The following is a 10,988-nucleotide window of genomic DNA, read 5'->3' on the forward strand; positions in this document are numbered from 1 at the left end:
ACTAATTACCATATGACTTTCCCGTTCAATGATAACAATAACATCCATTTTCATCAATGCTAACTACCACATAAGGAGTTAGTCCTGTCAAAAGCAGCCTTATAGAAGAGCTTTTTCTTTTTTATGCCTGAGCGAAGGGCTGGGAACGATCCTCTACTGCCCTGGGAGCTCGGAAGCCGAGCAACAAGAGCTGTTAATCACGCTCTGGTCAAGCGGTCATATTTCATCCGCCAGTCTTGGTTTCCTGTCTCCTTAGAACTCAAGGACACAGAGGTACACGCCTATAGAACAGATCCTGTTCAAGTAAGGTCGTGCCTTATAGATGAGCTTAACAATATAGTATCCATATTCTTATTTAATGATGATCTTATATTTATAGTACATCAATAATATACACATGCTTATGCCATTTTTAATATACAAAATAGCTTTCAAAATTACAAGAGATTAACAAATATGTTTTCAAAGATGAAGAGTACGTGAACTACTTATCTCCACCAAGCGTGTTAGCTTCCAATTCATTTCCAAACCTTCCAATAGAAATCATTTCCCACCTAAATATATTAAAAGTACGTAGTTCAAACTCTAAAGATTACTATACTAAAAGCGTCAGTTGGCTTAGCTACAGTGAAAGTGGTCCGGTTATACTGTTATTATTGTGACTTTGAGGGGCGTTTTGGTCATTTGGTGGTAGTGGCTTGGCTGGAAATTTGCTCCTGTCCGCGTGTTCCTTCGCTCGCGTGTTTCCCAACTTTTATATGTTTGGCAGCACAAGGGAACTTTGCACTCAGTTGCAAGCTGCTCATATCACGGACACCTATACTGTATCATGCATAGTTTATAAGCTACGTGTAATCTTCTCTTCCCACAGCACACTATTCTATGCTTCCATGATTATATCATTTGCTTTTTCTTACGGTGCACTTGTGTATCCACTAGCCTGTGGAAATCCCAATTCTAAAGATAAACAGCTCTAAAGATATGCCATGCATGTATTCGATTTTCCTGATTTTTTACGCACCATTCTGTTCTTAAACCTTTGTCACTTTTTCGTATTTCTTTTTCCCTCACAGGCAACCCTTTTTCCCAATTGAAAGCTTTCATTGTCTGATTTTGCAAGGTGAGCTCTGTGGTTTATAAACAGCTCTAAAGATATGCCATGCATGTATTTGGTTTTCCTGATTTTTTACGCACCATTCTGTGCTTAAACCTTTGCCACTTTTTCGTATTTCTTTTTCCCTCACAGGCAACCCTTCTTCCCAATTGAAAGGTTTCATTGTGGTTTATTTCTACCTTTCCGTGGTTTTGTCCTTGTACTGAAAGGCTTAATGAGTCAAAGTGTTTACATGATTATAATAGTTCAGTGAGCCATGTTAATGAATATGTTATGGATTCTTACTGGCATATTAGACGTACAACTATCTTTCATTTGTTTATTAATTGCCTTCTACTACTAATTTGATTGGGAATGCATTTTTATTGAAATCTTCTTATTTATGTATAGCTGAGCTTTTTTAATGGGCTGCCGACGGAAATATGCAAACTTAGAAGAAGCGTATACAGAGAAGAATGCAAGGAGACGGGCAATATCGTCTCTATGTTGATATATCATGCCAGAAGTAGGCCCGGGGAGGGGGGGACCAAAATTTTGCTCGTTCCATAACCCACTCATGGCTTTAAAGATAAGAAGAAGGATTATCCAGCTATCCCTTAAAATTACAATTAGATACAAACCTTTTGAGGATTGTTGTTTCCTTCTGAAAACTAATATGTCGAACTATAGGACCACAATAAAAGGCCAGAGTACCAAGAATGGAATCAATTAGCAATCCTCTAAAAAATTAGGTGATTTTTCACATAAATTACCATTGCTTGACTACAACAACAGTAAAGTTTGAAGCACAAGCACAAGAATTCTGGGTCTGCTTAGCAAGAAAAATCTGCAAGCCAAATATATAAAGAAACCAGAAATTGAATACTATCTATCAATTGCTTGCGATTTTGACATACTGTAGGTCAAAGCCACATGTTTTTTTCATCAAAGTATAGTTTAATTTCCTAATCATGCAAGTACCACAAAAACTTTGAGGAAAAATACATACAAAAAAGTGGCAAAGGTTTAAAAGACTACCTCATGCAGTGAATAAGGTCTCTAAATTCCAAATCTTCTCCGAAATAAGATCAATAAGTAGTTTCCTCCAAAAAATCAGTGAGATAGAAAGATATGAATAGGAGCTATTCGGTTTGGTGGATAATCGAATAAGTAGTTTGGTCATTTATAAATCAATATTGAATGGTCCTTACTAAGATTAGCTGTAGATGCAGGGATACTATTGCTTTGCATTTGCGAAAATAGGGATAATATATTGCAGTGAATCTGAGTATGATATATTTCTCCAGGTTGTTCCTAGCTATTGTTTAGTACTTCCTAAGTAATTCTCCTACTAATGCATTCCCACAAATGTATCAGAAATTAGCAACAAGTCCAATCAAATACTTAGATATTTTGTAGCAAATTCAAGCGGAAATCCAGGCATCCTCACGGGATTCAAATGGTAGTTAAGGTCCAATTAGCTATTAAGGTTATAAGGTAAAATATACTACATGTTATAAGGTAAAATATACTACATGTTGCATATCTCAAGATTACTATAATTTGTTCTACTTCAAAGAATGCTTGACAAAAGAAAAGAAGGAAAAGTTCATCGTCATTGATTAATGGTCTCTGCACAAAAAAAGAGATGCAAAGAAGAAAAATGATGACCATGATCTACGTACTACACCCAAAAATTGTTGCAATGAGTGCAAGAAGTTTGGGAAGATGCGTTTTATTGGAAAGATTATTACAAGAAACTACACCTGTCAATATGATATTTTTTACTACAATTACTAGAAGCATATTCATTTTACTACATCATGAATAATTCTCAATTTCTTGACATTTTTTATTGCATAGAAATGTGATGATTGTTCTTTTAAATTATTGATATCACCATTGTGTTCATTCACAATAAGTTTCAAGAAGGGTTTTACTTGTTTAAACTTATTTCATTCTTGACTAGATACAAATAGTGTGTGCATAATTTTAAAAGTGATCAGCGTCACCATATTTATGATATTTGTATGTAATTGTACATTTCAAATGAATGCATCATTTATTTATAGTATCAAGAATTCACAAAGATTTTAAGGTATTGATTGACTATTTAAGAAAAAATTATAAATCAAATGAGTAAATGAGTAACAGCAATATTCAATTTACATAAAGTCAAATTCTCCACATTTATTTAACAACTATCATGTATTACTATATAAACATTTTACATTAATTTACTTGCCTTCATTTGATATTGATTAACATAGACCCAGGGCATCCTCACGCAACGCGTGAGGCTGAAAAAACTAGTATATTAAAAGTGCGTAGTTCAAACTCTAAAGATTCTTAACTATGATAATTTATCATAAAAAGGAATCTAAACACTATACTCAATCAATAACCCATCGCAAAGATCATTTTCACGCTTAAGAGAAACATACAAGTCAATTTTAAAGGTTCATCGACTCTTATAGGTGTAGAAATAGGGTGAGATTTTTATGTGGACTTAAAGCTCTTTAAGTCTAGTTTCTAACCAATAAACGCCACTCAATTCTGAATTTCCTAAACAAAGATATGATCTATTTACTAAAGTGATGTAGGTTTGATAGAGAGCAACTAGATCGGCCAACCGGTTGCCTAACTTTATTCTATCAAGGGCAGATTCCTCAATAGTTTAATCGAGAAAATTGGACAAAAACTGTTCATTTTTCTTCTTCCCAAATCACTTTAACTCAAATCTAATGTCTTCCCAAGTCACAATTAACCTAAGTATGGAATTTTAACATCATATTCTTGAAAACCCTTGATCCATTTTCAAAATGGCTTAACTTTTTAAAATTCTCTCTCTATCTCTCATTTTCTTCAGTTTTTCTCTACTTTTTCTCTGCTTCTCAAAAGGCTTTCCTCTTCAAAAAGGAGACCACCAAATGTCTCCCATCCGTGAATTTCATGTATTTTATTTTTCTAATAAAGTCTCTTTTAAGATTTCTTAGTGAGAATTTTTTATTTCTCATAGGGGTTCCTAGTGAGAATTTTATTTTATTTTTCATATTTTATTGTTACATCCAAATTTATTTTAGATCTGAATTTTTGTTTTGTTTTGGGCCTATCTCAACAACTTTCATCATGGAACTTAAAGCCGTTGATTAGCAAATTGTAACATGCACAGAAAGGAGATGCAATGATTTATCTTATTAGAAAATAATTTGAAAATTTTGTATTTTTCAGATCTAATTAAAAAATTTTTGGTATATTGTATCTATTAAATTGCAAATCTATTATTTCTAGTGCATGTTTAACCCACCATTAAAACAATGATGTAAATCAAATACCAAACTCTGCTTTATGTAAAGTTGAAAGAGTACGATTAACCTCTGGATTTGAAATCATTGCTTATATACTCGGTATTGGCCATTATTTACAAGAACATTTTGTACTCTTAGTAAGCAGGGGAAGGATTAAGGATTTATCTGGTGTGAGATATCACATTGTTTGAGGAACCCTACATGCTGTTGGAGTAAAGGATCGTTAACAAAGGCGTTCTAGTGCATTGTAGATTATTATCCAAGACTTGTATTATTTCATAATGGCATGTGAAGTATATGGCTAATCCAATTACGAAAGTTTCATAAGGAGACTAGATAAGGCTACCATAAGACAAAAAATTTTCTTTCTAAAGAGATTTGATTCAGAACTCTCATAGGTCCAAGGTTCAACATTGGAATAATTTCAGAGGTTTTCCCTAACTTTGTCTGTGTCAACAAATAATTCGAAATACTTCAACTTTTTTAGAATAGGTCCGAATCAAATAACAATAATTCGAAGTAGTTCTTTTACACTATTTCAGAAACCTAAGGATTCAATCGTATGGATATGGAAAATACAAGATTTCTAATCATAGTAGGAATGGGATACTCAATTTAAAGTAATCTCATAGATACATATCGAATTTTGTGGAAAGTCGTATGTACGACTTGGAGGGAGATATTTGATATCTTTCTAGAGCCACCCTACAATATGGGTTAAAAAAGCTAAAATAAGTGATTTTAGCCCTTAAAAAAAGAAAACTGATTCTTGAACCCCCTTCACACACTCATATCATGTCGAGGTACTGCATAACGATTTTCTACAATTCGTTAATGAATTTATTTTTTATCAAAAAGTGTTAGGAGGTACCGGGTTTCGAATAACCACAACAAGTAGTGAAAACCTCTCCAATTTGTTAAAACAGATTATGAGCTTTAAGCAAGACAAAAAATCAGCAACTAACAGAAGATAAATTAACCCACGAACACAAAAAAAAACAACCACAAGAAGACACAAGAATTTTACGTGGAAAACCTCTCCAAAGTGAAGAGGAAAAACCATGAGCCTCTTGAGCCCACCACAAATTACTCTACTATTACCAATTAAAAGTAGAGTACAACTTTCAACAAGTACACAATTGAGATATGGCCTTAAACAATCAACAAAGTCACCAAATCCCAAATAAAGAACAAAAACTGTGAACAATTTCACCAAAAAATAGCAGCAGTCCGAAATTTATAGCTAAAGATTGAATTGTTGAAATCCAATCTCCACTATCCATAATTAGAAGTGGATGTCCTCTACCTTTAGTTAAAATTTTAGGTTGATCAGACATCATTTGCTATGTCAATCGGGCAATTTACCGCAACTGCTCAAATTAGAAACTTGCTGAAATTTCTCTCTAGAATTTTCTGCGTTTTTTCCACTTTTCTGCCTTTGGAATAAACCTAATTTGATCTATAAATAGGTAGGGCAACTCCTTAATGGGCCTAGATAATTACCCATTAATTTTGAACTTTTCCACATAAGTTGGGAGTCCAAAAACCCAACAAATCTCCTCTCTCCCGACTATGTGGAGGAAATTGCCATCCTGGCAAGTGAACAACATACTTCAAACTTCTATCTTGACAATGACTTGGTCATTATATCAGCACCATTATCATCCGTATGTACCTTTTTAAGTTCAATCAACTTCTCATCCAACACATCACGTAACCAGCGATATCTCACATCAATATGTTTAGATTTCGAATGAAAAGTTGGATGCTTTCCAAGATGAATTGCACTTTGACTGTCACAAAGCAACCTATATCTCTCTTGAGAGCAACCAAGTTCCCTTAGAAACTTTTTCAACCACAGCAACTCCTTGCATGCTTCAGTAGCTGCAATAAATTCGGCTTTAGTGGTTGATAATGCAACACATTTTTGCAACCTAGATTGCCAAGAAACTACTCCCCTTGTATAAGTAATCAAGTAACCCGAACAGACTTCCTTGTATCAGCATCTTCAGCCATATCAGCATTAGTATAACTAGTGAAGACTCACTTCTCACTTCCAAAACAAAGTTTCAAATTTGAAGTACCACAGAGATATCTCAAAATCCACTTCAAGGCATTCCAATGTTCTCTTCCAATTTTTGAGAGAAATCAGCTCTGGTACTGACTGCATGAGCTATATCAGACCTCGTACACATCATTGCATACATGAGACTACCAACCACAGATGAATAAGGAACCTTTCTCATATATTCCTTATCTTCTTCAGTAGAAGGACATTGTGAGATGCTCAACTTTATATGCGTTGCAGGAGGAGTGCTAATAGGTTTAGCCTTCTCCATTCGAAACCTTTGAAGTACCTTTTCAATGTACTTTTCCTGTGATAGCCAAAGTTTCCTTACTTTCTTGTCTCACAAAATTCTTAACCAAGAATTTGCTTTGCTAGTCCTAAGTCTTTCATAGCAAAAGACTTGCTCAACTTCTATTTCAATTTAGCAATTCTAAAAGCACTTTGACCAACGATGACCATATCATCAACATAGAACAGCAAAATAATAAAATTATCATTTGAAAACCTTTGTACAAACACACAATGATCAAAAGTAATTTTCTTGTAGTCTTGCCATTGCATAACAGACTCAAATTTTTTGTATCAGTCTTGGAGCTTGTTTCAAGCCATACAAGCTTTTTTTCAACTTACACACATAATCCTCTTTTCCTTTCACTTAAAATCCCTCTGGTTGCTTCATATAAATTTCTTCATTCAAATCACCATGAAAAAAAGCCGTCTTCACATCCATTTGCTCAATCTCTAAATCAAGGTTTGCTTCTAACCCTAACACAGTTTGAATTGAAGACATTTTAACTACGGGCGAAAACATTTCTTCAAAATCAACTCCCTTCTTTTGACTGAAACCTTTAACAACAAATCTTGCTTTATATCATGGTGTTGAAGAACCCTATTCCTGTTTTAGTCTATAAATTCACCTATTCTTCAAAACCCTTTTACCCTTTAGTTATTTTAACAACTCAAATGTTTGATTATCATACAAGAATTTCATCTTATCCTCCATAGCATGCATCTATTGCGGCTTGTCTGCATTCTCCATAACTTCTTCAATGTATTTAGGCTCTCCCCCATCAGTTAGGAACACATACTCATTTGGAGAATATCTAGTAGATTGTTGTTTAACTCTTGTAGACCTTCTGAGTGGAGCTTCTTGTGGATCTATTATAGAATGAGTGAGTTGATCATCATCAACATCTATAGGATTATGTGTATCACCATCATGCTGGTCATCAACAACATCATCATGCTGCATATCAATCCTTCCATCAGCTCTTCTAGGTAACTATGATATAGAAACTAACTTGAAATCTGTGAGGTCATCATGGATATGAGAGTCTGTCATCTCAATATCATCGAGGGTTTGGTTTTCAAGAAACACAACATCACAGCTTCTCACAAATTTCTTCGCAACTAGATCATACAGTCTGTAACCAAACTCATCTTGGCGATAACCAACAAAGATGCATGGTCTACTTTTTGCATCTAACTTTGACCTCTTATCTTTTGGAACATGAATATAAACTTTGCAATAGAAAACTCTCAAATGATCATATGAGGTGTTTTTACCAGTCCAAACATTTTTTGGAATATTACCCTGCAAAGCAACGGTAGGAGTCAGATTAATAGCATGAGCAACAATATACAAAACTTCACCCTAAAAGGACTTTGGCAATTTCAACTCTGCAAGTAGGCATGTAACTCTCTCCATCAATGTTCTATTCATTCTCTCGGCCAAACCATTCAGCTAAGGAGTCTTTGGAGGCATCTTCTACTGTCTAATTCCCTGTTGCTTACAATATTCTTCAAATGGTCCTCATACTCACCCTCATTGTCTGTCTAGATGCATTTCAACTTTCTTCCAGTTTGCCTTTCGACCAAAGCTTGAAACTCTTTAAACTTACCAAACACTTGACCTTTTGTTTTCAAGGTATAAACCCATAGTTTCCTGGAATGATCATCAATAAAAGTAACAAAGTAAGATGCACCCCCAAAAAGTTCGTACTTTTAAAAGACCAAAAACATCTGAATGCACCAAATCTAGCAAATTGCGCATTCAGCAAGGAGGATAAGTTTTGAAAGATACTCGATGATGTTTTCCTACAAGACAATGAGGACTGTGATGACCCCACCTCCCCCTAGGGTGTACCCCAGGGTTTAGCGGACCGCCTACTCAACTCTCACCAAGACTCGCTTACTCACTTCAAATAAAATAGTTCACAACCTCAAGCGTAAATGGAATAACAGTTCCCAAGTTTGGAACGTACCTGTGCATTCATCTCTATTCCAAACATTCATACAATCCCAAATATAACAAAAGATATGAATTTTAAATACATTCAACCCTAACCAAGCACTAGCGCGAGTACAATCGCAAAAATTCAAAAACTAGACTATGTTAGCCTATACCAGTCTCACGCCCTCGCTCGTACCCCCTGTAAGGAAAATAAAATTAATGGAATAGAGTGAGTTAAACCACAGTGAGATTTCAAAACTTCATGCAGGCCCAAGTAGCAAGTTGGCCATATGTAAAACTTGAACTCTTGAAATGAGCGAGTGTAAAAGTTCATAAAAAGAAACAATAATACGACAAGTAATCATTATTTCAAAGTATAAGGATACAGATGGCTCTCAAGAGTCAAATTCCCGTTGCTTCATCATAGTTTGATCAAGTAGTAGTTGACACTCCGTCAACTTTCAAGCAAAGTAACCAGTCCAATAGTACACCACTTTAACTTTAATCTCCGTCCACCAATCAACCCTCTTACCAGGCCCGAACGACAAGATAAACATGTATGGTAATACTCGAGCATACCAATTAGTCGAGGAGATAACACTCCACTCGACAAAATAAGAGACCCAAGGTTCGTTACCTAAGCGACCATACCCTTGCCGGCTCGACTCGAGTAACTAGCCACAGGGTTTCTGAAATTTCAAAGAGTACGCACATCATACACAAGTATATCAAGTCAATTACAACAAATAAATAAATATATATCGCATTAGGGCAAGTGTGATAAAGTATACCCTTACCCGACCAAACCAAGCAAATATTATCCGATAAAGTTCAATCATGTATTTGGAAGTACTCACCAAAGACTTAGTGCTTGTCAAAATTATGCTCAGATACAACTCCTTGGTTGAAGTCCAAATCTGCGATAAAATATCATTTAAGAGTTTAAAATCCACTAGGGTTCAAAACATAGGAGTTTCGCTTCAAGAAAATCAAATAAATGAAACTTGTTTAAGTAGTAGTCATATGGCTTGGCAAACTCTAGAAAATTCATGCTCGCTCTTTTAGTTTCGATAAAGAAGTGATTTATACTTTGGAAGTCGCACTTGGTATGAAAATCGAGAAAATCGTATTTTTAAGGGTCGTTACTTTTACTTTTTAAAGGATACGAGTTTTGGCAAAAATTTCAACTATGTACCTCTTATTAAAGAAAACTCGAATACCATAAACAATCGAAGTTCGCTTCAACCTCGAGTCATCACTCAAAGTTCGAGTTCACTCGCCTAACTCTCGAGCGAAAATTTGGCAGCATGCCCTTTGTATTTATCCATTTTGTCATCCAAGTATAACTTGGATTCACAAGCCAACAAACCTCCAATCCAACCACAAGTGATAACCAACAACATACATCTATTCAAGGCTTCAAAACCAACTAAACAACCTAAATAATAAACGTACCACCATGGACCAAAGCTAGAAACCAGTTTAAAGAAGAACTTATAAATGACAAATTTGCCATCTTTCGGGGTTTTGGTCATAACTATAGATAGGTATATCGGATTCAGGTACATTTTATGGTGTTTTGAAGCTAAGCCATAAACTTACATTTCTTTTGAAGACATCGACACCCAGTTCTCTCATTTTCAAGGTCAAAAATGGACGATCAGAAGCAAATGAAAAACAGATCGGGAAAATTAGAGTGTTTGCGCAGTCCAGAGTGTTCTGGCCAAATCATAAGCTAAAATAATCCAATTGATATGATATTTTGTAGGTAAAAAGTTAACTAAATCCTTATAACTTTCATGTTTTGTCTAAAAGCTGATTCAGTGTATAACATGGAGAAATTCGCATCTCAAGTTGATTCCAAAAACAGGGCAGAACTGAAATTCACCACCAAATGCTAGAATTTTGCATATCAACCCTAAAACTACTCATCGAAACTAGAAATTGCTTGACAAAGCTGAAATTTCATTTTTTAAGGCTAAATATCACAATCAAGCCACAAATCATCTCACAAATTCCATTTCCAAGCTCAATACCAACATATTAGAGATAAACATCATAAATCAAAGCTGAAAAATCACAAACCCTAGCTGAAATTCACTAATCTTCACCAAAACTAGAGTATCATCCAACATAATTCAAGATTCAAGGCATCTATCCCATATTTTGCTAAAACAAGAAAGAAAAATGAAGTTTTAGACTTATACCTTCCAAAACACATAAAACAAGTGAAGTAGTTTTCTCCAAATAGCTCCACAACAAGCTTCCTTAGCTCCTTGGTGCAAG

At 34.9% G+C, this 10,988-nt stretch overlaps 1 non-coding gene across 1 annotated transcript; it reads right to left on the reverse strand.

The window, feature by feature from the left end:
* Positions 1–81: 81 nt before the first annotated feature.
* On the reverse strand, positions 82–313 carry LOC113728327 (small nucleolar RNA U3). Its single transcript, XR_003458055.1, has one exon. It is a non-coding gene; the product is annotated as a small nucleolar RNA U3 (small nucleolar RNA).
* Between the last annotated feature and the right edge of the window lie 10,675 nt (positions 314–10,988).

The sequence above is a fragment of the Coffea arabica genome, chromosome 2c (genome assembly GCF_036785885.1).
Source record: "Coffea arabica cultivar ET-39 chromosome 2c, Coffea Arabica ET-39 HiFi, whole genome shotgun sequence".
NCBI classification, from domain to species: domain Eukaryota; kingdom Viridiplantae; phylum Streptophyta; class Magnoliopsida; order Gentianales; family Rubiaceae; genus Coffea; species Coffea arabica.